This window comes from Gorilla gorilla, chromosome 18 (genome assembly GCF_029281585.2).
Source record: "Gorilla gorilla gorilla isolate KB3781 chromosome 18, NHGRI_mGorGor1-v2.1_pri, whole genome shotgun sequence".
NCBI lineage: Eukaryota > Metazoa > Chordata > Mammalia > Primates > Hominidae > Gorilla > Gorilla gorilla.
The window spans coordinates 9,936,077-9,962,932 of record NC_073242.2 but is presented as its reverse complement, the minus strand read 5'-3'; the positions used below and the strand labels follow the sequence as shown (position 1 = coordinate 9,962,932).

Here is a 26,856-nt window from a genome sequence, read left to right as displayed (position 1 = left end):
GGAAAATCAACAAGCTTAAGAGCAAAGATACCTCAAAAGTGTACATATGGTTCAACGCTGTCAATACCAAGATAGATATACTATGTGCCTCTCAGTATGACACATTCCTACCCACAAGAAGAAAAATATTAAACAAAACATAAAATCCATCTAGCCAGAAGGGGATATCTAACTTTTTTAAAAAGCTAGTGAATTCCAGAAGATAAAAGAAAATTCCTGATAGTCAATCCTTCATGTTCAGCAAAGAACAACCAAGCCATTTGGTACAATGCTCCAAAAAAGCAGACAATGAAGGAAATGAAGGAAAAATAGCAAGGCAGAAAGATGAATACAGCACTCAGCATCTCCGTGTGGGAGAAAGGAAAGTCATAAAACTGGAGTGAGATCATGAAAGGTTTGCGAAATGTTCAGGGGCCACCTCAGGTAACCATCAAAAGTTATGTATCTAATACGCGACCTCATCCAAATGCGTTTTGGGCAATACTTTCTTTATAGCATGATTTCAGGTAAGAAATAAACATTGTGGATGAAGCCACAGGACATGTAGGAAGTTTTGAGATAAAAATATTTGCATCTCAGGTCTTGTCATGGGGGACAGTAACATATAATGGTAAGAACTCAAAACCTACAGTAAACAAAGCTTGGTTTCTGATTTTTCCCTGAGTTTGACATTGGGGCATTTACAGACCGCTTGAAACCTCAGGATGTTCTTCTGGCAAGCGGCTGGAGTACCTGTGCTACTGGATCCCTGTAAGGATTAAATGAAATACTGCATATCTGATGCTTCACAAAATGCTTGCATATAATTCTGATAAATATTCCTAACTTTTAATAGGTAAAGCCTCATGTTTTGGGTCCAGATCTAGTAGAAGCATATCCTAGCATTCATTGAGCATTAAGTTACAGAGCGTTTGCTAAGTTCTAGGCATTCCCCTAAACTGTTTTTATAAAATTTTCCTTTTTTTAAGAGTAGTTTTGGGTTCACAGCAAAATAAAGAGAAAGGTATAGAGATTTCCCACACACCTCCTCAGACACGCGTAGCCTCCCCTAAATGTTTTCTGTAATATTTTTTCATTTGAAAATCTTCACAACATGGAGTTAATTTTACTCACATCTCCGGAAACTAGATCTCATAACGTTCCAAGTTACCCTAAAATGCTTCAATCTTTCACAAAAATCAGAAAAGCATCATTTTCATAAAGGTACTTATTTCAATGAGATCTGCATCGCTTAATAAGAAAGCAGTCTTTAATCCTAATAAGGCAAAATCCTACCTAGGCAATGGGAAAAACAAACAAACAAACAAACAAACAAAAAAACCCACTTAATTTCTAGCCATAGTCTACATTCTTTGGCATGTGACACCCATCAAAAATACAGAACTCATGTATATGAAATACTGAATTATTCCACATGGATTTAGAGTCTGGTTGTGCATAATTTCTTTTAGATTTGAAATATGTAGAGATTTAAATAAGTCTACAATTTAAAGAAGCAAAGAAAAAAATCTACATTCCAAAGTTTCCAGGTTCTGTTTCTGATCCTCAAGGATTTTTTTTTCAATGGCAACTCATAGGAAGTAAATGTTTTTCAAAGGAACATAATGTAAGTTACTTGTGTTCATTTTAATGTGCACATCCACTCATTAATCCATTTGGCACTTTCTGAGTTCCCACTTTGTGAAAACCATCAAAGCATGATGCCAGGTACAGTTAGGGATTCAGAGATAAATGGGGCATTCCATTTTCTAAACAAGCTCACATTAATAATAGCTAATAGAAGGCACAGTAAAACAAGATTCCTAGCAGAAAAACTAAAGAGCAATGTATCCTGACTTGGGAGGTGGTGGTGGAGTAAATGGACTTGGTAAAAGTGGCAACTGTGATAATGCATGGATTGAAAACACTGTCACTTAATGAAAGAGTAGGGCTACAAGCTAGATGCATGAAGCCCCATGCCATATGAGGGAGTCAGGAATAGTTTTCGGGAGTCAGGAATAGTTTTCGGGAGTCAGGAATAGTTTTCCGGAGCCAGAATGTAGGAAAGATATTGAGGGAAATTGGAAAGATGAAACTAGATGAAGGAGGCTTCATGAGTCCAACCTAACAACAGCACGAATTTAATGAGTACTCCGCTAAATACTTTATATGTACCACAGGTGCAAGTCTCGCTAATAACTTTGTGAGGTAGGTAGTTGGGTTGGCGGAGGGATTTCTTTTTCTTTTTATTTTTTAAGTTGACAAAAATTGTATATATTTATGGTGTACAACGTGATGTTTTGAAATATGTATACACTGTGGAATGGCTAAATCAAGCTAATTAACATGTGTATACTTATCTTTTTTGTGGTGAGAACACTTAAAACGTACTCTTTTAGTGATATTCAAGTATATACATTGTTACTAACTATAGTTGTACCATAGGTCTCTTGAATTTATTTCTTCTGTCTAATTGAAATGTTGTATCCTTTGATCATCTCCCCATTTCCTCCCCTCTCACCAGCCTCTGGTAACCACCATTCTACTCTCTTTCTATGAGTTTGACTTTTTTAGATTCCTCACATAAGTGAGATAATGCATTATTTGTCCCCTTGTGCCTGGCTTATTTTACTTAACATAATGACCTCCAGGTTCAACCATGTTGTCACAAATGACAGAATGTCCTTGTCTTTTGAAGCTGAATGGTATGCCATTGTACATGTGAGTTAGGTAGGTGCTTTTGTTAGATTTATTTTAACTGTAGGTTCTGGGGGCACACAAGCAGGTTACAGAGGTATATTGCGTAACACGAGGGTGTGGGCTTCTAGTGAAGCCATCTGAGGTTGGTGTTTTTAATGCCATTTTTTTACCATTGAGGAAACTGAACCCGGACAGACTTGTTTCCCAAAGATCCCTTAGTGATAAGGGCAGCCACGCCTTTAACTGAGATCCAGCAGACACCAGAGTCCATGCTTTTGGCCACTGCAAATAACTGAGTTTAGGCTTCGGCAGGTAGTCATTAAGGATCCATTAGGGATCTCTGAGAAGGGGAATTACTTGTTCTGACCATATTTTAGGAGAAAAACTGGTCAAGTGGTAGAGAGTGACCTGGATGTGAGAGTGACGATGACGCTGGGGTCTTGGGAAGGTAGAGTAAAATGAGGTCTCTGAAATCACTCTAGCTGGTGGCTTACGTGTGCTTCACCACGTGCTGGCGCTGTGACCTTGGGCAAGTTACTCGACCTCTCTGAGCTTCAATCTTTACACCTGTAATATGGAAGTCATGATACTGCCACTCATCTCAAAAGGCTATTTTTAGAATTACATGAATTGATGAATTTAAAAGAATTAGATCTGCCTGCTCAACTTTAGCCATTTAACAATGATGTCAGTAAATAACACAGTTATTACATTATTTATCATCCTCTGAGGAAGAGAGACGGAAGAGCAAAAATAGGAAAAGGGTCCACTGTTTCAGATGAGTTTGTGGAGCTAAGGCCCCTGCATCGGACACTTGCATTTTCTTTCCCATGGTGCTAGTATTCAGCCTGCTCCTTTCATTCTAATGTTACCACCAGCTGCTGCATTGCTTGGGGTTACTTTCCTTGCAAACAAGACTGTGGGTTGCAATTGGCAGATGCCTTTTACCTGGGAACAGAGATGAAGTATCAGAGACAAGGGCAGAAATAGCACGAGGAAAGGGGTCAAGATCCTGACATTCTTTTCCATCCATTGTCACCAATGAATACCAGTGCCTACCAGGGCTCCCCTCTGGGTTCTTAACCTCTCAAGCACCACATGAGGAATGTCAGATCATCAAAAAACCAAAACAGGTTATAATTCCAAATTTTCCGTGAACATCCAAAGGGTAGCATGATCCATTTAAATATCAGATTGCACTTACATCCAACAAATATGTAAACTCACCATAATTTGTTTAATTTCAAAAGCTAACCTTTGGAAAACAGTCTCTTGAGATGGCTTGTCATTCTCGAACACTGCTTGGTAAATTAACACTAAGGGTATTTTCACTTTTTAATGAGCGCTGTTGCCAACCCAAAAGGAAAGTTTTGGTGAATCACATGCATGTACAATGCTAACTGAACCCATTAGGATCTGCTTAGCTAAAGGCAAAGTTCAGGCACTTTACAGCTGCGTTCAACTGAATTTGAAAAGAAATCAAGGCTTACCAGCTGTCACTCTCTGATTATCGTGAAAACTTATAAACAAAGCAGACTTTGTCAAATAAATTGATGATTGTTTTTTATGTCTTAGGGATGCATTGTGTACCTGAAGTGCATAACAATCAGATATACCTGGGGAGCTGTGAGTGACTGTGTGAGGTATGACTAACACATCAGTGTGATGGAAAGCAAAAACAAGCCAGGGTGTCTATGGAGCACCCTGTGCAGTAGAACTGTGTCTATGGAGCACCCTGTGCAGTAGAACTACATTCACAGACACTACCATTGAAACAAGAGAGTTCCCTGACCCCCTTGCAGGACATGAGACAGGGGTGTGGCTCATCTCTTCAGTTGCCGCCACTGCTCAAACCCCTTACGGGAGTTGGAGCATGATGACAGACAGCTGCAGGAGCCCAACTGGGCATGTGTTACAGTGTGCTCTTTTAGCCTTGCCATCGATGGATGGCTTAAGTGTTAACAAGCACAGCAGACCCTCTGCCTATTTGCAAATGCAGAGGACCAGTGCGACAGCTTTCTGCATCCTGCGCTCTTCTCCAGCATCCGGAAAGAATTGGGTCACACACGGAATTGAAGGATAGTGAATGCAGGTGTTTTATTGAGTGGTGGAGGTGGCTCTCATCTGTACAGATGGGGAGCTGGAAAGGGGATGGAGTGGGAAGATGATCTTCCTCTGGCGTTTCACCGCCCAGTGGCCAATCTCCTCTCTGACTGTCCCCAGGTGAACTCCTCTCAGCATTCAGATGCTCCCTCTCTTCTTTCTGCCATGCCATTCTGCCATTCTTCTGCCCTTCTGTTTGTCTCTTCGTCTCCTTCTGGAACTGGGTGTTTGGGGTTTATATGGGTATAGGTTAGGGGGGTGTGGTGGGCCAAAAGGCAACAGGAATGTCTGTTGCCATTTAAGGCCACAAGTATCCAGGCTTGAGGATGAAGCCTTTGCCAAGGAACTGCCCTCTTCTACCCAGTATTTCCCTGACTACTGTACAAATCACCACTATTCTCATTTACAGATCAGGAAACTTGGTTCAGAGGCATTCACAGGCATTTTATAAAATGCCTAAGGTCACAGTAATGCTAAAGCCACCAGTAAGTAGAGGCTGGGATTTAAGCCACAATGAAACAGCAGATCCATGAGAGCCTATCTGTGCTCTCCAAATTGTGATCCATGTGTCAGAAGCATGTGAACCAGAGCAACTCCATCTTGAATATGGGCTGGGTAAAATGCGGCTGAGACCTACTGGGCTGCATTCCCAGACAGTTAAGGCATTCTAAGTCAGAGGATGAGATAGGAGGTTGGCACAAGATACAGGTCATAAAGATCTTGCTGATAAAATAGGTTGTAGTAAGGAAGCCGGCCAAAACCCACCAAAACCAAGATGGCGACGACACTGACTTCTGGTGGTCCTCACCGCTACAGTCCCACCAGCACCATGACAGTTTATAAATGCCATGGCAAAATCAGGAAGTTACCCTATGTGGTCTAAAAAGGGGAGGCATGAATAATCCACCCCTTGTTTAGCATATCATCAAGAAGTAACCATAAAAATGGGCAACCAGTAGCCCTTGGGGCTACTTTCTCCACTAAGTAACCATTCTTTATTCCTTTACTTTCCTAATAAACATGCTTTCACTTTACTCTGCAGACTCACCCTGAATTCTTTCTTGCACAAGATCCAAGAACCCTCTCTTGGGGTCTGTACCGGTACCTCAGTGTGGTAACACATGCATGGACTTCCTCTGGCAAGTAAACTCATGTGGATATGATCACTAACAGTGCCGTGCCATATGCTAAGTATTCTTAAAATACACAGGCTGGGTACGGTGGCTCACGTCTGTAATCCCAGCACTTTGGGAGGCCGAGGCAGGTCGATCACAAGGTCAGGAGATCGAGACCATCCCAGCTAAGACGGTGAAATCCCACCTCTACTAAAAATATAAAAGATTAGCCAGGTGTGGTGGTGGACGCCTGTAGTCCCAGCTACACAGGAGGCTGAGGCAGGAGCATGGCCTGAACCCGGGAGGCGGAGCTTGCAGTGAGCCAAGATCCTGCCATTGCACTCCGGCCTGGGCGACAGAGCGAGACTCCATCTCGAAAAAAAAAAAAAAAATACATCCCCTCCCCGCTTAATCATAACAGCCACCTATGAGGCGAAACTGCCTTTATACCCATTTTCCAGATGAGTATAGTGAGGCTGCTAGAGAAAAGATCACCCAGCTTTTCAGTAATAAAGCCAGGATTCTGCTTCCGGAGCCAAATGTTTATCCCCTTTCTTCTTTGAAAATCTAGCACTGAACTTGGCACCAAGGTGATAAGCAGTGTCTGGTGAATGGATGAGTGTGTGAGCGACTAAATCCATGGATGAGGTCTCTCTGCGAAGTGAGGGAGCTTCCAACCGTGCCCAAGGCATGTAGCAAAATGCTCGATAAATGTCTGTGAGAAGAACAACTGCTCGTACGGCTGAAAGGATGAAGACCCTGGGCTCAGCTTCCTTTATAGAAGAGGGAGACGTTGTTTGATGATTATCTCCTAAGCCTTGTATGATAACCATACAGACATATGTGAATAAAACAGCAGTGTTACATCGGGTGTCCTGCTGGATTACTTTGTGGCCCAGGGGACATTATCGGCGCCAAGGATCATAATCCTTCACTCCCTATCTCTTTGCAAACAAAGCTGACAAAACGCTCTCGGCGCTCTCTGGAGTAACCTTCACATTTGTGAACAGCGGGCTCTGCACGTTTTCCTCCTGAGCCATTGCCCCTGTCCCCTCCTCATTTCAGGAAAGAGGCCAGCTGCAGGTAATGGTACCTTCAGCATCACACACTGGATCAGCAGCTTCATTCCAGTCATTGGACATGTGTGAAATGAGACCGCTCATAAATACAGACAGCGCCCTGCAGCTTTTAGGGATGTAGAAGCTACCTGCTGGTTGCTTCAAATCTCTCATTGGTGTACTAGAATTTCACACTTAATATTCAAACCCAACTACAGGCTATGTACTCAGAGAGTAAAACTTGGTAATAGCACACAGATCCACAGGCTGGAAGGCTGAGCATACAAACCTCTAGTATAAAGACACACTTAAGGGGCCAGGCACGGTGGCTTATGCTTGTAATCCCAGCACTTTGGGAGGCCAAGGTGGACAGATCACAAGGTCAAGGGATCGAGACCATCCTGTCCAACATGATGAAACCTCGCCTCTACTAAAAATACGAGACAATTTGCTGGGTGTGGTGGTGCATGCCTGTAATCCCAGCTACTTGGGAGGCTAAGGCACGAGAATCACTTGAACCTAGGAGGCGAAGTTTGCAGTAAGCTGAGATCGCACCACTGCACTCCAGCCTGGCGACAGAGAGAGACTCCGACACAGAGAGACCCCATCTCAAAAAAAAAAAAAAAAAAAAAAAAGACTCACTTCTTAAGAGCTCTTTGCCAGAAATGGACTTGGAGGAGAGAGAGTGGGAGAAAGAGAGTATAGTGGAAAAAGCATGGTCACGGTGAAAACAATGCTGATTACTATCCTATGCTGATTCCTTCCGAAAATCCGGAAGAATAACACAGCAAATTGGGGTCAGGGAAGGAACAAACGAAATAAACATGTATCTTTCTTATCAGCTTGTCTCCTTAAATGATAGGGAACGATGTAAACGTGTAGCACCACAGCTCATTCCTCCTATTTACATGCATTCTGTGGCTATTCATTATTTTCTCCATCAGAGATTCAAAATAAGAGGAACATTTCCAGAATTATACATTTTAACAGAGTGATATCAAAAGGACAACCTGGTATTGGTGTGCCAATTGCCAAAACACAATTTTCTAAACGTGCATTAACCTAAGAGCCCTCTCCATCATCCAGTTACTTTAGTAGACTCTATAGGATCTCATAGAGGGCTCAGCATCAAGTAGGCACTGAGGAATTGCTGACGGATTAGACGTGGTCTACAAGCAGGCACCTTCATACTTAGTTTTACCTGTTTCACAGAAACTCTGAGCTAAGCCTGCTTGGTCTAAATCACAGACCACAAACTGCAAGTGAGATTATCTAAGTGGCCCATCTATATAAAATATGTGAACCACTCACTGCTTAAAACAATTTATGCAAAGTTACCAGGGCTTAATAATCAACATTAAATATCTACAAATCCAACTCATCTAACCATACTGGGACCATATTTTTGTGTCTCCAAGTCTAATAAGCTTACAAGCTGATGCTTCCTTCAGGAAGAGTCTGTGCTCTCCCCAGGCCCCACCCATCTCTATTGCCTTTAGACATTTCCCTTCTCCTGTTTGGCCCCATGCAGAAAATCTATTTTTGTTTTCTTTAGAGACAGGGTCTCACTCTGTCGCTCAGGCTGGAGTGCAGTGGCACCAGCATAGCTCACTACAGCCTGGAACTCCTAGGCTCAAGCAATCCTCCTGTCTCAGCCTCCTGAGTAGCTGGGACTCCAGGTTCATACCACCACATCTAGTTGAAATTTGACTTTTTGATCTCTGGTTTAAATATTTAGAGGATAAGGCAAACATTACATCTTTATTCTATTCACTGAAATGTTTTTCCTTTACTCTTAGAGTAAAAATTCCTGTAATTAGTCTATTCCCCTCCCCCCCCGGAATTCTGAGATGGTGTAAACCCATCCAGGAACATTGGCATATGAAGAAAGTGAAAGGGTGACTCTGATGGCATTCTATGCTAGTAAATTGTAATTGCTGAATATTCTCAATGGAGCAAGAACATTCATCTAATAGGATGGGCTTTGAAAGCCGTACCCAGGATGATCATGGCTTTCATATACCACCTTCAATGGTTCCCCGCTGTCTAAGGGATATTGGTAAATGCCTTAGAGCTGCATCTGTAGAACCAAAAAGTTGACCTCACTCTACCTTTCTGGGCTATGTGTCCCTTCACCACGTGCTTCCCACTACAATGTAGCTGTCATATTGCCTAGGTATTCTCTGGTGTGTCTCTCTTCCTCTGGTATTTGAGGTTTTATTCATCCCACTTCCTTGGACTGGAATCCTATTCCTGGACCCTCTGGTTAGGAAAATTACATTCATGTTTCAAGGTTCAGATCAAGTACCTTTTCTCAGTAGAGTCTTCCTGCCCATACCAGGCGATGAGGGCTGAACTAGCCCCTCTTCCCTATGTTTCTATGATCTTGTATTCACACCTCTATTAAAAGACACTAAGATACGGCATAAGGTATCACATAATCATCTACCTCACAGATGTTTATTGCTTGTCCCTCTCCAAACCTAGACTATCAGTTCCTTGAAGGGAGAAAATGGTTTGACTTTGCATCCCAAGAGCTTATCCAAGGACCTGGCAAACAGGCTATGCATTCATCTCATCATAACGAATAACAAATATTCAAAACAGAAAATGATGAGCCCAGGCAGAGCGATAGGAATATTTGAGGGAAAAAGCGAGCTTAAATTTTGCTGGAGAAGATGAAGAACAGTTGCATGGCAGATGTAAGTATTGAGAGGCTGTCTGGTATAATACTTAAGGAGGCAGACTTTGAAGACAGAGTGTCTAGGTTTATACCCCTGATCCAATATTTCTTAGCTCTTTGATTTGGTACACATTACTTAACCTCTCTGGTTCTCATTTCCCCCATCTATAAAATGACAATATTACCCAGTTAATAGGGTACTATGAAAATGAAAGATTCTGCATATGTAAAGCACATAGTGAATATATATGAATATTAATCACTACTATCTGAGTGTGGCTATGAGGAGTAGATAAGATTTGGAGCTAAAGGGGGTAGACATTCCTCCAGGTGGGGGAAAGATATGAAGACAGGAAGGAAATTCTAAGTACCCTGGGGACAACAATGTCCCAGCCTACAGTATATCACTGTGTGTAGTTAAGGTTGAAACAGGCTGGAGCCAGATGAAAAAGTACTTTGAATGTCGGTCTAGAATTTTTTGAACTGTATTTTGTAAGAAGTAGAAAACGGAAGTGCTCAGAAATGTAGCTCCCAGGCTGAGTTTCAGTTAACTATTTATTTCAAGCAACTCTTTTTACACCCAAACCCAGAGGACTACAGAGCTGGTAACAGGGATGTGTGCAGTCACCAGAAATAGATAGTTCAATGACTTTTTGACAATGTGTGCAAATATAACAATTCGCCTAGAAGGAGCAAAAATCAGTCTGACTACAGAAATTTTCCAGAGTGAAAAACAAATTGACTCCATGAGGTTCCCCCCTCAACCATTTTGTTGTTTTCCTTTAGACGTTATCTAAAAATCTACAAGGCAAAGCAAGACAAAAGGCCAATAAGAAGATGGATATTAATAGGCTGCTTTCAGTATTCAAACGTATGTATTTCCACTGGATTATTGAAGAACTTTAATTTCTTGGTAAACTCTTAGAACTACTTTTGTCTGAGAAAAATTCACATGCAATTAGGTTTTTCTTAAAAAAAAAAAAATCTGTGGAACTGTTTCCACCAATGAGAAGCCATTGGTGGTAGTTCCACCAGACAGTTGGATGCGGGACTTTATTGGAAAAATTCAGCTTCTTTTTCTATTTTATTTTTAGAGATGGCATCTCACTTTCTTACCCAGGCTAGAGTGCAGTGATGTGATCATGGCTCACTGCAGCCTTGACCTCCTGGGCTCAAGTGGTCCTCCCAACTCATCCTCCCAAGTAGCTGGGACTTCAGCTGCATGCCACCATGCCTGGCTTCTAGTTTCTTTATCAATTACACCTTCTCTTGTTTAAAGTCAAAGTGCAAAGGCACAGCAGTATTCACTGACAGTGGACATAAAGCCATTTTTTTACTCCTGTACAACACAGACCCAAACTACACACACACAAGTATGTACACACACACACACACACACACACATTCATTCCAACACAGAGTCTATAATTTTTGAAAGATTATAAAGACATGTCAATCAAGGAAAATGACCAAGGCAAGTCTCAATCATCTTAGATTTATTTGCCAAAGTTAAGAACATGTGCCTGGAAGACAGGTCTAATACCTTTCTCGGAAGATGATTTTCAAGGTTTCAATATTTAAAGGGGAAAGGGCAAGATAAAGAGAAGTATACAATTTTCATGTTGGAGAGTAGGGGAAAATAATTATTTATGCCTTTGTCTGTCTCAGCTAATCTGCATGTTTACATAAGATAATGTAGACAATATGGCAAAGGATGCCATTGGATATGCATTTGCCTCAGGCGGGCAAGAGGTGAGGGAGGTATGTAGCTTTCCATCTTTGTAGCCATTTCACCGAGGAAGAAAAACAGGAGGCAGGTTTGCATGAACCAGTTCCCAGCTTGACTTTTCCCTTTGGCTTAGTGAGTTTGAGGTCCCAAGATTTATCTTCCTTTTACAAAGGGAAGAAAGAAAGTAAACTAAGGAAGACATCTAGAAAAGAAACAATTCCGTCCCTGTGGCCTCCACCATCTCATATCATCTAACCCCAGGAAGAGAACTCACGGCTCTCAGCAAGAACGTCAGAGGTGTTTGAACCAGAGCAACTCCATCTTGAATAGCAGCGGAGTAAAATGAGGCTGAGACCTACTGGGCTGCATTCCCAGATGGTCAAGGAATTCTAATTCACAGGATGAGATAAGAGGTTGGCACAAAATACAGGTCAAGAAGACCTTGCTGATAATACAGGTTGCAGTGGAGAAGGCGGCCAAAACCCACCAAAACCAAGATGGCAATCAGAGTGACCACTGCTGCACTCCCAGCAGTGCCATGACAGTTTACAGATGCCATGGCAACATCAGGAAATTACCCCATATGGTCTAAAAAGGGGAGGCCTGAATAATCCACCCCTTGTTTAGCGTATCATCAAGAAATAACCACAAAAATAGGCAACCAGCAGCCCTTGGGGATGCTCTCTCTATGGAGTAGCCATTCTTTTATTCCTCTACTCTCTTAATAAACTTGCTTTCACTTTATAGACTCACCCTGAATTCTTTCTTGCCTGAGATCCAAGAACACTCTCTAGGGGTCTGGATTTGGACCCCTTTCTGGTATCAAGAAGAACTTAGTTTCTTAGGTATTTTAAAGTGGAAATAACAATATCCTTTATTTGAAACTGTGCATTTTACAGAATAGTAAAAACTACCACCACCACAACAAACACCTCCAATATTCACTGAACTCCTGATACGTACAATTTCCTTTTTCGCCCATGTGTGTTAAATTCACTTTAGACACAATAGGATGACCGCTATGTTGTCCATGTCCCTTTCTTTTCCACATACAATTATCTAACACTCCACATGTTATTCACACGGACATCACTGCTATGCCTCATGATAATCTACGTTGCTGCTTATTATACAAGTGACTGATGCTCATTTTCAGGTAATGCAGCAAAATTCATAAAAAAGGTAGTTTCTAAATATAACGATCCAAGCTACATACCCCTCCTCGTCCACTGTCCAAAAATGCTATGGTCACAATTTTACAAATTTCTAAATGTCTTCCCCTCATTTTCCTTAAAACCACAGGTTATCTCTAATGATCTTGTTTCCTCTTTTCTTACCCCTTCTCCATATTCACCTTAGTTCTTAGTTCACATATTATTCACACGGACATCACTGCTATGCTCACAACAATCTATTTTGGTGCTTATTATACAAGTAACTAATGCTCACTTTCAGGTAATGCAGCAAAATTCATAAAAAAGGTAGTTTCTAAATACAACGATCCAAGCTACATACCCCTCCTCCTCCACTGTCAAAAAAGGCTGTGGTCACAATTTTACAAATTTCTAAATGTCTTCCCCTCATTTTGCTTAAAACCACGGGTTATCTCTAATGATCTTGTTTCCTCTTCTCCTACCCCTTCTCCATATTCACCTTGTGAAGCTGTTACATTTCCATTTCATTCTCAACTATCAAAGGCATTCAGATTTCTCTACTCTCCCTCCTCTTTCTACACTGCTTCATGAAATCATTATTCTCTTACTGAGGGATGATTCTTTGTATTACTCATTCAATTTGCTCTTTTTACCGATGGCCTTAACTCCTTACTACATTCAGAAGACATTTGCATTATTTTATTTGCTCAAATTGCCTGGGAAGCCATTTTCCCCCCAGGATGCAACCATCCTTACCTTTTCATTTTATAATTCCTATTGCTCAATGCATCTTCTTGTACTAGAGCCAGCTATGTTTTGAGTCAAAATTAGTCTTGTTTGTGGATTAGACAGATATTGGACAGCTAGAAGACGGAAAGACACTCAATTAAAAGGGCATAAGAGAACAGTCTTCCAGCTATTACCAATGAATAGCTATGGTTCTGTAACATAGCATTAGCCGACTCAAGAATGATTTTCTTCCTTTCATTTCTGTGATTAAAATAGGGAATGATTAGGATGATGACTGCTAACATCCAAGTTAAAAGGAGTTACTTCCTCACTTCCTACTGATTCTGCAAAGGGTACACTTTTGGGAGGGAAGGGCATTATACTTTGCATCACCAGTCACAGGTAGATTGATGGTGCAAAGAATAACACCTATATCCACCCTTCCATCCTATCTCCACCCTTCCAAACCTTTCCATCCTATATCCACACTTCCAAAAAAGTCAAGGAATGAATACCTCTGTGACACCTGCAAAGAAAAATTCTATTGATCAAAGATTGTTCCACGGTGTGATTTGGAGGAAAGATCATCCCCATCACTAAACAGATAAGTAAATTCCCTTTTTATTCCAGAAATAACCCCCTCCAAAAGTTATTCTCTATCTTGAACACAAAGCAAGGGCATAGTTGGTAAAAATGATAAAAGCTCATTCTGTTCAGATTCTGGAGACACACTCAATCCCTGCTTACTCTTCTCACACCACTGGAGCTAAAGAAGTTGGTCTATATCCTCCTGGGGGTGACAGCATCTCAATGAGAAGCATTGCCTTGAGAACTAATGTCCAGAATTTGCTGTTGGTTCCACTAGACCTTAGCTCCAGAATTCCAACCCTATTCAATTCAGTAGTACCCTAAGCAGGTATTACTAAAAACACACTCTAAAATGCAGCCAAGCACAGAGGCATACAGGGGTATTCAGGTGCTATCTGCTTAGAGACCTAAGACCTCGCTTCAGCTGTAGCAGCAGAGACAGTAAGCAACATACAGGGACATTAACAACATGTGCTCGAAGTCAGAGTTCTTGGGCTTAAATCTCAATTTTGCAGTTTCCCAGAAGTGCAACTCAGACAACAGCTCTCACCTGACTGAGTTTCATGTTTTCAGCCTGTAAACTGGAGATAACAAAAATGACACAGTATCTAGCATAGGACATGTATGTGGTTTGTCACAAAATCATGTATGTACAATAGTACATATGATGCATGGACCTTACTTGTTTAAAATCCTTGCTACCCAAAGTGTGGTCCCTGACTTGGTAGCATCCCATCACTGGCAGTTCAGCAGAAAAGCAGAATCTCAGGCTCTAACCCAGAACTTCCAAATCTGAATCTATATTTGAACAAGATCTCCTAAGCAATTCTTTTAACAAGATTTCCCAAGCATCAACTCTACATGATTCATATGCACAACATAACTTGATAAACATCGCTATAAAAAAACCGTTCACACCATTCTGATAAGCATTGTTGACCACAAACATTTTCCCCATAAATTTCAACAACATAGAGATACATTATTAAGAGACAATAATTTTACTGTTTGTAAACTGAATGAGAGCATCACATCTCACCTGGATGCTGCACGCAGCTAAGAGTTACATCAAGTCACAAAGTGGAACATGTGAGCCATGTTAGCAGAGTTCCAGGTGCCTTACAGATGCTTGTTTATAGACAGAAAAGGTTGAAGTATGAAAAATGCACCAATGTTTAACACTGTTCATTTTTTCTTTAGCAAGATATCAAAACTTAGAAAATTTTAGGAAAGGAAAGCATGAGTGAGCTAGACTGAAAAGCTTATCTGAAGATGTGAAGTTCTACCAGTATTTCCTAAAGATCTTTCTAGATTAGAAACAATAGCATAATAATTTTGGAGTTCCTCCACATGTAGGTAAATGTTCTTAATTCTAGACAATCAGATGATGATAAATGGAGAATGGTCTTAATATGCCATTTCATATGTGTCACATATATGTATGTTTATATGTGTGTGTGCTTGTATGTATATATGTATACATACTTTGAGCTGGCGATCTGCAAGATTTTCACTTTCCTGTTCTGATTACACATTTAGTCATTCATCAAATGTTTACTAAAGTCTAACTATGAATCAGGCACTGCCCTGTGTTAGCAGTTGTGAGAATGATGCTAGATGAGCCTCATGAACCTGTGAATGATCTAGTATTTGGTATTGCAGCCCTAACACCTAGCATCATCTTTGACACATGACACGTCCTCAAAACACATCCGTTGGCTAATTTAATAAAGATCATATTGGCATACACCAATGATAATACAGGATTCTTAGCATGTTTGTTTCCTACTGGGAAAACAACCAAGATCATTTCAAGTCTGAACAAATAGACAAGATAGAGCTGGCAACACCATGACTATTTTTGGTGGCACTCGTTGGCCATTTTAAATAGTCATTAGTCACTGTGTTCCCCTAAGCCATTTCAACTTGAAAACAGTAAGTTCACAAAGTTCATTCTTGGAGGCTGAATTTGCATTCAAATGGAGTTCTTTGTGCCTGTCGTTGGTAATGATCAAATGACTCTGAATACCCTTGGGTGAGGTGTGCCTTCTTTGGTTTGCCATGAACTACGCTGTTCCCTTATCATTTTATACCCAGCCCAACTCAACATCTGTAGATCTCTGTAGGCATTTGAGCTTCAGACTGACCTAAAACCCCAACTAGTTCACTCTTGATTAATTCCTTTAAATATATCCTTCAAGTCAACTCTACCACTATATAGTTGCTGAGAAAATATTGCCATGTATGGGAAAAATGTAATCCTTGTTCTCACAGATGTTGCATTCTAGTGCGGGGAGATAGAGAAGGAATAGAAATAAACAATAATATTTAGGATTATCAAGTACTTCCAAGTCTAGTCTTCCTTGTATAAAGACCTACTGGCTAGGATGAATGAATCTGCTACCCAGGTGAGCCTGTGCAGTATCCTGTTTTAGAGCAACGTTGGATCATTCTCCAGTCCAGTGGGTAAACAAAAGAACACACAGTAGCCTTCTGCTCAGAGTACAGGCAAGGCTATGGAGAAGTCAGATCTGTAAAAATAGTTAGTAACAACCACACTTATTAAGGAGATGACTGCTATCTTCCAGAACTCCCCAAACTTAATATTCTAAGGGTAGCACATATCTCATTTCCATTCCTTGCAACAATCTTGCAAGGTAGGTACTAGTACTTCCAATGTGTGAAGGAGGAAAGGGATGCTCAGAGACTTTGAGCAACTCAGCCAAGGTAGCCAGGCTGTAGGACACAGACTTGGCCTCATGCCAAGATCTGTGATTTTAAAAGTTCTCACACATCTGAGTCAAGATTTCTGAACTCTTCCCAAGTTATCGACACTGCATTTCTCACTGTCTGGGAATGTGTCTTTAATGATACATTTAAGACACATGGAGACTTGGCATTCAGAGCCCTTTGGAGAAGAGAAGAAACCAGGGATGGGAGGTTAAAAACGGACGCCATGACTCTGATGTCAGTCGAGCTCTCCCACTGAGACTCCAGCTCTCTTGAATTATTCAAAGCGTTGCTTTGAAACATATTTCAGCATTTCTCCTGGAAAGAGGGCCATACGTGAACATTTATTATCAGTGCCAAAACGGTGTATAATTAATATTTTGATGCAGCCTCGTCACCTGCCTTAATGTTTGCTCTAACAATATTAGCTTGGCTTGAACTAAATAACGCTCCGCCGACTGTGTGTTATCCCACTTTTACACAAGAAGCCTCAATTTATTTAATTATGTGACTGATGATTTATTGTTGCGTTCCTTCTTGGGTTACATGTTGTGTTAATGGGCCATCAATGTAAATAAGATGCTTCTGGACGGGATCCGATGTCTCCAGTGCAACTAGAGCAGTCACAAAGAGGACAGGAGAGAAACAGAGTCTACATACAATCCAATCTCCTCTGAGGTTACCAACAGACCCTATTGTCCTTAGCCATGGAGGTTGCAGGATATACAAGGATGGATAGGCAGGAGAAGCAGGGAACAGATTCAAGCCAAGGTGATGGTCATTTACATCCTAAAAAGCAAACCTCTCACCAGAACAAAAAGCAGAAGCTATTATGCATCTCAGAATCTATGAGGCAAAGAAACAGCCATGTCTCTCCTTGTGCATGGAATCAGCACTCGGCAACACCCAAGAGGTGTTTTAGGGATGAAAACCTTTTGCCATATGTAGAGATGTGGGATTTCAGGGTGTTTGGCTCCCATACTCCTGTCAGCATGAAGACTGCACTCATTGCTACCACAATGTATATGGCTCCTTTTATTCAGTTCACACGCCCTCAGAATTCATACTTCCAGAAATAGTCTTAAACTTTCCATTCTGAGGTTCTTTTCATATTTCTAATCAAATGCCTTTGTCATGGAGGCTTATGCAGAATCTACTTCCTACTAAGCTTAACATATTTAGTATCTGGAATTCCAAATTTGCAAATTAACGGGACCCCCTTTTCTCCCCTATCCAGGGCCACTGAGCAGATTCTTCCATACTTTTAGCCATTATTTTTAATTTTCCTTTTTCTTGACTCCTACAGTAAGTATCTGAAAAGAAACAACAATGATGAAATCAACATTCCTGCGATTTCCTTGCCTCTCGCGGTTTAAGACTGGCTAACTGTGAATGTTTCTTTTAAGCCCTTGTTTCTGTGAATTTCCCCTATACCCTGGGGTTTTCTGTGTCAGGCAAGAGGATAAGAAACATGCCAGCCATTTGGAAGTGTATTTGCTTTCACCCCATTTCACAAACTGCAGTTAATAAGCCTTTAATGAGAAGAACAATGTGTTCTCCATGCACTCGTATATAATGTGAACGGAGTCACAATACCTCTAAGACAACCTAGCATAAACCACCTAGCTGAATACCAATGACTGAGAAGGGAAAATAATTTCCATTCCCCCCTGATTTCACAAGGTCAGGGATATTCTGCACCATGATTGAATAGTTGTTCATCTTTACAAAGTGGCATGAAAGAAACCAACGACCTCTCCACTTTCTGTAAGTATACCCAACTTTTCCTCACTCCAGAAAACATCAACACCATATTTAAAGCTATAAAATATTGTTGTTATGGCTTCTTCCTCAGGCAAACAGGTGATAAAAATGGCATTAAATGAATGAAACATTTGTCCCAACTTCGCAGCACACCCACCTGCAGTTCTGCAGGCTGGTGTCCTCAACACTGGTTGTGAATGACATCTTCCATTTATGCAGATAGTATATGTGAGGGCCTCATTAGCACAGTGACTCTTTCAAATATCGGCAGCTTACCAGCAAGCATCATTGGGATTTGGTTTAGGTACAGGTGTGAACTGATGGAAAATTGATTTCTGAACTACCCCAGAGCTGTCCTGATGGCATAGGCAAAGAGATCGAGCAAACTGGTTAATTTCAGTATCATTAGCAAAGCCAAAGCATGAAAAAGAATATAAATTGCAAGCAGAATTATATTTTCGAGCTGCTAAGTAGATAATAGGAAAAATGGGGCAAAGTGATTACCATCTACCACTTCAGTACCAATGGCCTAGATGTTGTGTGAGTCTAATTAATTGTCAATGCTCTTTATGGAATAATGTTTAAAACAAGCTACACAGGCAAAGCCCTTTCTCTCCATCCATTCCAACACCATCCACATCTCACTAAGATCAACATGAAAAAGGAACTTTCTGCATTGCAGTCCTGTACTTGGAAAACCTTCCTTTTCTTGTTCCCTCCAAATAAGAACAGCTTCAGAAACAAAGTTGGTTTAGCGTGACGCAAGCCAGGAGTAGAAAATAAATTAAAAGTGTCATTGCAGGTAATTTGGCCATATCTCTGCCACTCACTGTCAAACCACAGAGGACTTCCCAGATATACAATTTCTAATTAGAGTACTGCAAAAAAGAAAGAAAAACAAAAGTAGGTGCGGGTATGTGCATATTCCTTGTGGAAGGATCTCTGGGTGCCAACGTGAAACTCCGTCACTGTAATAATGGCACGTAGGGACAAAGGGATGAACTGGTGCAATATCTATAAAGTTAGGCATCCTTTCCCATTTTTCACTCACCTGAGTTCTGGAGAGAATTTTTATTTTTTGCTTGTTTTTGAGGCTGGGTGATACCTATGTATACTATGTGAAGTTCAACCAGTGCCATAAAACCAAGAAAACAGGCCTCTGATTGTTAACATTTCCACTTCAATGGCAGAATCTGCTTGAGAAGGACTGGGATAAACACAGAATAAATAAAAATTTAACCCATTCACTGTAGTAGGAAAGAATGGCTAGGCTTAAGGATATTATTTAATTTTTATTTGTTTGTTTTTTGAGATGAGGTCTTGCTCTGTAACCCAGGTTGGGTACAGTGGTGCCATCACAGCTCACTGTAGGCTCAACCTCCTGGGTTCAAGCAATCCTCCCACCTCAGCCTCCCAAGTAGCTGGGAATACAGGCCTGAGTCACCAAGCCCCGCTAATTTTTCACCTTTTTGTAGAGACAGAGTCTCACTATGTTACCCAGACTAGTCTCCTACTCCTAAGCTCAAGTGATCCTCCTGCCTCGGCCTCCCCAAGTGCTGGGATTACAGGCAGGGGCCACCATGCTTGGTTGCGTAAGGATTTTAGAGTCAGATGTAGGAGCACATCTAGACTCAGTCACTTTGCAACAGGGTGACAATGGTACACAGAGTTCTTCATCTCTTGAAGTGAGGGTTCTCTTAACTATGAACTGAGTAGGTTGTAAGGATCAATGAAATGAGACAATAGATGCAAAGTACTTAATGAAGTAGTTGGCAAATAACAAATGCTCAAGAAATTATTAGACCTTGTTGATGTGCAAAGCTTGCTCTCCTTGGTTCTGTAGACTTACAGGCTGATAGGAAGCTAACAGATTGTTTAAAGACCTCTTAAAAGAAGGGGCAAAGTATAAAAAGGAATGAGTTCCTGTCCTTTGGAGGGACATGGATGAAGCTGGAAACATCATTCTGAGCAAACTAACACAGGAACAGAAAACCAAACACCACATGTTCTCACTCATAAGTGGGAATTGAACAATAAGAACACACGGACACTGGGAGGGGAATATCACACACTGGGGCCTGTCGGGGGTGGTGGGCAAGGGGCGGGAGAGCATTAGGACAAATACCTAATGCATGCAGGGCTTAACACCTAGATGACAGGTTGACAGGTGCAGCAAACCACCATGGCACATGTTTATCTATGTAACAACCTTGCACACTCTCTCTGAACACGTATCCCAGAACTTTAAGTAAAATTAAAAACAAAACAAAACAAAACAGACAAGGTACAAGGAATGAGAAGGCCCTGAAGCCATAGCTAGATGTCAAACTTGCTGTTTAGAAAAGGAGACAAAAATTACCTTGTAAAATTTTCCTTAGATTTTTCACTTTAAGATTACAGCATGTCCATCTGTCTCAGAGATCAAGCATGCTGGTCTATGTGCAATCTGGGATTTTTCCCAAGAAATAGTCAATACTTGTGAATTCAGATGAAGACAGCTTCTGCAAAAATTAAAACTTAGAGGTAATACCTTTAATTCAGAACTCTTACTTCTCATGGTACAGAGATAATATTCTTTCTCTACTCAGGAGCAGTTAATATACCACTCTATAGAGTGGTACATTTTTATATTGCCCAATAACAAAAGCTCACCCGTTTCTGTCTCTCTGTGTGCAGTACGGCCTCATTTTCTTCCACTTTTCTCTCTATTCAACTCAGGCGGGCAGTGGGGTAGCCTTGTCAAATTGCCTGGGTTCCAACCTGGATCAAGTCACAGTGGCAGCGGGATTTTGGGCAAGTTACTTAATCCTCCTAACCTTCACTTTCCTTGGAGGCTTTCTAAGACGAGTCCGTGAAAAATGCTTAGAAAGCACCAACATTATCCACAGCACTCAGCAAATGCTCTGAAAATTCAACTGTTACTGTTACGAATAGTGTTGTTAATTACGTCGGCACAAAAGTAACTGAGGTTTTTGCCGTTACTACCAACACCACCGCCACTATTTTTTACTCGGTGTTCTCCTACAAAATAATGCAAAGATCCCCACACCTCACCTGTTTCTTTTACCCTGAAGTCTCTTCCTCTCCCCTGCAATGAATTCCAGAACAAAGCACTTTGGGGCCCACACCCTCGGTGGAAGCTGTTTTCTCCCATGACACATTCATGGTAATTTTCTGAATTACGGATTCACCAGCAAAACGTGGTATTACAAGGCGTGGGCTGCGGAGTTGGTGTGGAAAATCCTGGCTGTCCCCTACTTCTATGCAGAGTAACACTTCCCGGTGTGCATAATCTCTCTGCGATGCACGTTCCTCCTCTGAAAAATGGGATCAATAACAGTGCCCATCTCTGAAGGTTATGGTGACAATTCCGTGGGATCACATCTGCAAGGTGCTTGTCCTAGCACCGGGCATGGAGTAAGCAACTCTGAAAGTTGGCTGCGCAATATCAATTTATATCGCATTACTAACATCCCCCACCATCTGCTCAATAGATGTTAGCCCAACGCTCTCCACTGCTCTTTCCACTGGACATAGATGTCTGGGAGGGTGCTCAGTCTAACATCTCCAAAGCAGACCTGCATGTTGATAGCATATACATACATATATAATACATATATATATGCATATATATACACACACACATATATACACACACACACACACACACGTTGCTAGCATTGCTAGCATGCAGGTCTGCTTTGGAGATGTTAGACTGAGCACGCTCCTAGACATATATGTTAACAAAAAATCTCAAAGGAAAAGGAAATAGCCACATACTCTCTGTCGGATCTGTCCTCAGGATTTTCTGTTTGTAAGCAAGCCCCTGTTCAGTGTAGCTGTGAGCCCTTCAGATGTGACTGGTGTATGTACTGACTGGTATAAACACATAAACCATGATGTTTCCAACCCTCATTCTCTCTCGCAATGAATTTTGGTTATATAATTTCCCTATCTTAATTACTTCTGGCTATATTCTGGCTCGTGGGGCTAAATAATGCCACGGCCACCTTCCTGAGTACTGCGACATTACATTGCCTAAGTGCCTGTGTGCTTATGTCCTCCTCTGGATGCTGTGTGGATGCATGATGCAAATGCAATGCTTTTAATCCCTCCTCATGTATCAATCCTCCCCTTCCCTTAATCTTTTTCACTCTTCATTGCCAACTTGTCTCCAATCTGTCTCCATCTTTCTCCTACTAAAGGTACCAGAAATAAATGCTACAGACTAGGGGTGGGTGAGCTGATAGATACGAAAGAACAAAAAAAGGAAGAGATAAGGAAAACAAAGACAGAGACAGCAGAAAGGCAGCCCCAGAAGTTGTGAGAAGTGAGGACGGAGGGAGGCGGCTGTCCTTGGATTCTGGGAGGATGCAGCTTATCCCACTCAGGCCATGGACCAACAGAGAGGCTTTGGACAATGCCACCCTGCAGCCTGCCTGTAGCTTCCTCTACCTCTGGTCCCTATTTTTCCTTCTGAGTTTTCCCATCAGTTCCATTTCAAGATTCAGTGTATCCCCCTTTCCCGACCCCCAAAATGTATTAGTCTGTCTTTTCTAGGATGAATCGTATTTTAATTTTTTCTGCTCATATTTCTAACCTGCTTAGGGTAGGCTTCTGTAATGTCCCCAGTCCACGCTCCTATTTGCAACACCTTCCAATTTAATATCCTCTGCAAATTTCATTAGCATGCAATTTACTTTCCCTTCCAGATCATTAAAAAAAAATCCTCACCTAGACCAAGCTATTATGAAACTCCCTTCCTCTCTCCCCAGATCCCAGCCAAGTGGGAACATTACCATTTATCATTATCTTTTGTTTATAATCTTTCAGCCAGGTTTCGTCTAAGCCGATTAGAACTAATCTTGATGGCAAAAGAAAATTCAGATAAATAAAACCAAGCCCTGACATCAACAGCCTCAGTAAAGATCAAATATATAGCATGGTTAATAGTTAATAGTGTGTTTATGTATCTCTTCTCCCTAATAATCTTCCATATGGACAGTCTCAGTGTTCCTTCTCCAAGGCCAATAGAGAATCAGATCTGTATTCAGTGAGACTTACACAAGCACATCAGAGGGATTAAATCCATCAGTCCCAGTTGTTTAAAGTTTCCATGGAATCTTTATCCCCTGCAGTATTTTCAAACTCCAAGGCAACAGGGCACTCTTCTGCAGAGGAAGCTGTTTACAGATTGTCAAAGACTTACTCATTTAACATCTCATGCTCAGGAATCCACAGTCTCCCCTTCAAGGCAGAAAGGGTTTTCACCACCAGCCTTGGCACTTGGTACGTGCTAGTTAATAAAGTTCCATTTATGGCTTTAATGAGGATAAAACAGCCATTTCCTTAGCTAGGTGCCAGATACAGAAATTGATAACCAGACTAATCCTAACATAATTCCCTTAATAATGGCTAAAAACCACTCAAGTACCTTAATACATCAAAATGTAAATGTTTTATAATACCCATAAACACCCCCAGAACCTAATAGAGTTAATTCCACTAAGATTGAAGTAAGTGAGAAGTGGTATAAAAATCAATTTCCCTCCACCTGCAATGATTTATCACCACCTCACCACCAGGACCAATTAATTTTGCACTAAGAAAAATGTCTAATAAAATTTTAGACCAAAGGAATGGAAAATAGAACACAAACCTTGTTTCAAACTCACATAACGGGTTAGACATATCTCAACCCTCTTGGTGATTAAAAAAAATCTAAATGAAAATCACCAACGATTTAAGATTTAAGATCAAGAATAGCTTACTGGGCTTTTATGAACCTCACAATGCTGTTAACCTGTCTTTAGACAATATCGAGATTCTATTTTATTTCCATTTTCTCTGATATAAACCAAAATAACCCCCCACCTACTCTGCTCTAAGCTATAAGCAAATATCTATGATTTATTTATACTTTAAATTACAAATAAAGGATTATGAGAAAAAAGTACACAGTATGACTTTTTTTAACAACCTAAAAATAGAAGGAAAAGGAAATCTTTGTAGAGACCCACGATAATCTACGAAAAAGCTCAAAAGAGAAATTCATAGATAAGGGGAAAATTGTCATTTTTTTCTTCTTTGGGTGCCCACTTAAATTCACCAATTCTGAAACTAAAGAGCAATTTATTAAAGTAGGAAGTGATGCACAGATTTATGCTTCATGCGAGTAAGTAATACTCTTCTTGGGTTGTGCCTCTATTTTTTTTTTTTTTTTTTTTTTTGGTGAGTCCTAAAATTTCCCCCAGTTGGAGACGAAAAAAAAAAAAAATAATAACTTGAAGGAATCTTGCAGGGCAAGGAATCATTCTTAAAAGGAGGGATTTTAAAGCGCATGCCTGCTCCCTGCCCCTAGGGCAGGAAATTGCCTGCAACGAATCATCCCTCAAAAGGGGACTGAGCCGAAAGGGGCAACGTGGTCACAAAGTACCTGGCTGCACATTTACTGCCCCTCTTTATGGCTTTCCATAAAGTCCCTTCATGCAAAATGGCAAAGAGACGCCCCATTTATACGGCATAAAAATTAAGTGACTAATGGCCTATGCCCAGTGAACTCCTACCCACTTACAAAGTAAGGGAACTTCACATTTTAATTCGTTCAGCTCAAGGAGAAGCGGAACCTCATCACCTACCCAATGATTACTTGGAATTAAACTCCGGGCCAAGTAAAAGTGAGCCGTGAAAGACAGCTTACACGAGGGTAACCGTATTTCTTCAAGGGCTTTACAGAATCATGACTCAATCCCAGCAGATCAAAAGTTTCTAAAGTAATCCTAATCGCAATCAGAATCTTGTATGTCTCTAGCACATGTCTTCATTGCCACCCCTCTTCTCTGTACTGCACATTAAATGTAGGGGAAACCAGTAGTTATACACAGCGGTCGGGATCCAAGGAGTCAGCATGGATTTGGAAAATAGACATTTTTTTTTGTTTGTTTTGTTTTCAGACAAGGTCTTTCTCTGTAGCCCAGGCTGGGTTGCCGTGGTGCAATCACGGCTCGCTGCAGCCTCAACCTCACTCTATTGCCCAGGCTGATCTCAAACTCCTGGGCTCAAGCGATCCTTCTGCCTTAGCCTCTCAAAGTGCTGAGATAAAAGGTGTGAGCCTCTGTGTACTGATAAAAATTGAGTTTTTTTTGGGGGGGGTGGGGGAGGGGAGACAGAGTCTTCGTCTGTCACCATCTCTGGGGCGCAGTGCTGCGATCATGGTTCAATGCTGCCTCAGCCTCCCATATTCAATCCTCCTACCTTAGCCTCCTGAGTAGGTGGGACTACAGAACCACACCACCACACCTGGCTAAGTTTTGTATTTTTGGTAGAGATGGGGTTTCACCGTTTTGCCCAGGCTGGTCTCAAACTCCTAGGCTGAAGTTATCTGCCTGCCTTGGCTACTCAAAGTGCTGGGATTACAGGTGTGAGCCACTGTGCCCAGCTGAAAATTGACTTTTTAATAATGCAATTTACAAGTCATTACAAAACTTTAATTATTTTCTGAACCACTGGCAATTATATCTGGTACAGTACTGAGATGGGATTGTTCTTAGTTTACAAAGTGAAAACCCATGCCAGGTTAAGATAAAAATACTCATTTAACCAGGTAAGTGTATTTCCCATTTCTTCTGGAAACGTACATTTATTTAAATCAAATTCATTTCACAAATGGTTACTGAGCACTTGTCCTGTGGCAAGCACTGATCTAAGTACTGAATATAAAGCACAAAATAAAATGAGCATGGTCCTTGTCTTCATGGAGCTTTCATTCCTGGAAGGAGCATAGTTAATAAAAAAAAAAAAAGCAAAGAAAAGAAATAATTACAGACTGTAATACACGTGGGGAAACAGATAAACAGGATGCTGTGATAAAGAACAGCAGCAGAGAGGAGAACTTCTTGGGAACTTAATGTGACCAGTATCTGCCTAACCAGTCAATGTGTGGGATAAATATGAATCCAACATTAAAAAACGACTCTCAGCCGGGCGCGGAGGCTCATGCCTGTAATCCCAGTACTTTTGGAGGCCAAGCTGGAAGGATCACTTGAAGTCAGCAGTTCCAGACCAACCTGGCCAACATGGTAAAACCCCATTTCTACTAAAAAATACAAAAAATATTAGCTGGGCATGGTGGCACACTCCTGTAATGCCAGCTACTTGGGAGGCTGTGGCACCAGAACCACTTGAATGAACCCAGGAGGCAGAGGTGGTAGTGAGCCAAGATCGTGCCACTGCACTCCAGCTTGGGCAACAGAATGAGACTGTCTTAACAAAAAAAAAGACTCTCAATAACTAACACATATTTCTATTAGCATGTGCCCCAAACTGGGAGGACAAAAAACGGCCACTTCCGTCATATTCCACACATTTGACATATTTATCTAAAATGATTCTGGCCACAGTTCTGACGACTGTAACAAAATCACTTGTTCCCTCCCACTTTGAGTCATCCATTTATCTATGTTTTTCTTCACTGCAGGAAAAAAGAAAAAGGTATTTATTTAATGAGAAATGATGTTTTAAATTT

General features: G+C 41.1%; 1 protein-coding gene across 3 annotated transcripts in view; it reads right to left on the bottom strand.

The window, feature by feature from the left end:
• RBFOX1 (RNA binding fox-1 homolog 1) overlaps positions 1 to 26,856 on the bottom strand; it is a 2,483,553-nt gene that overhangs the window by 1,409,326 nt on the left and 1,047,371 nt on the right. The gene's annotated exons all lie outside the window — the stretch shown is intronic.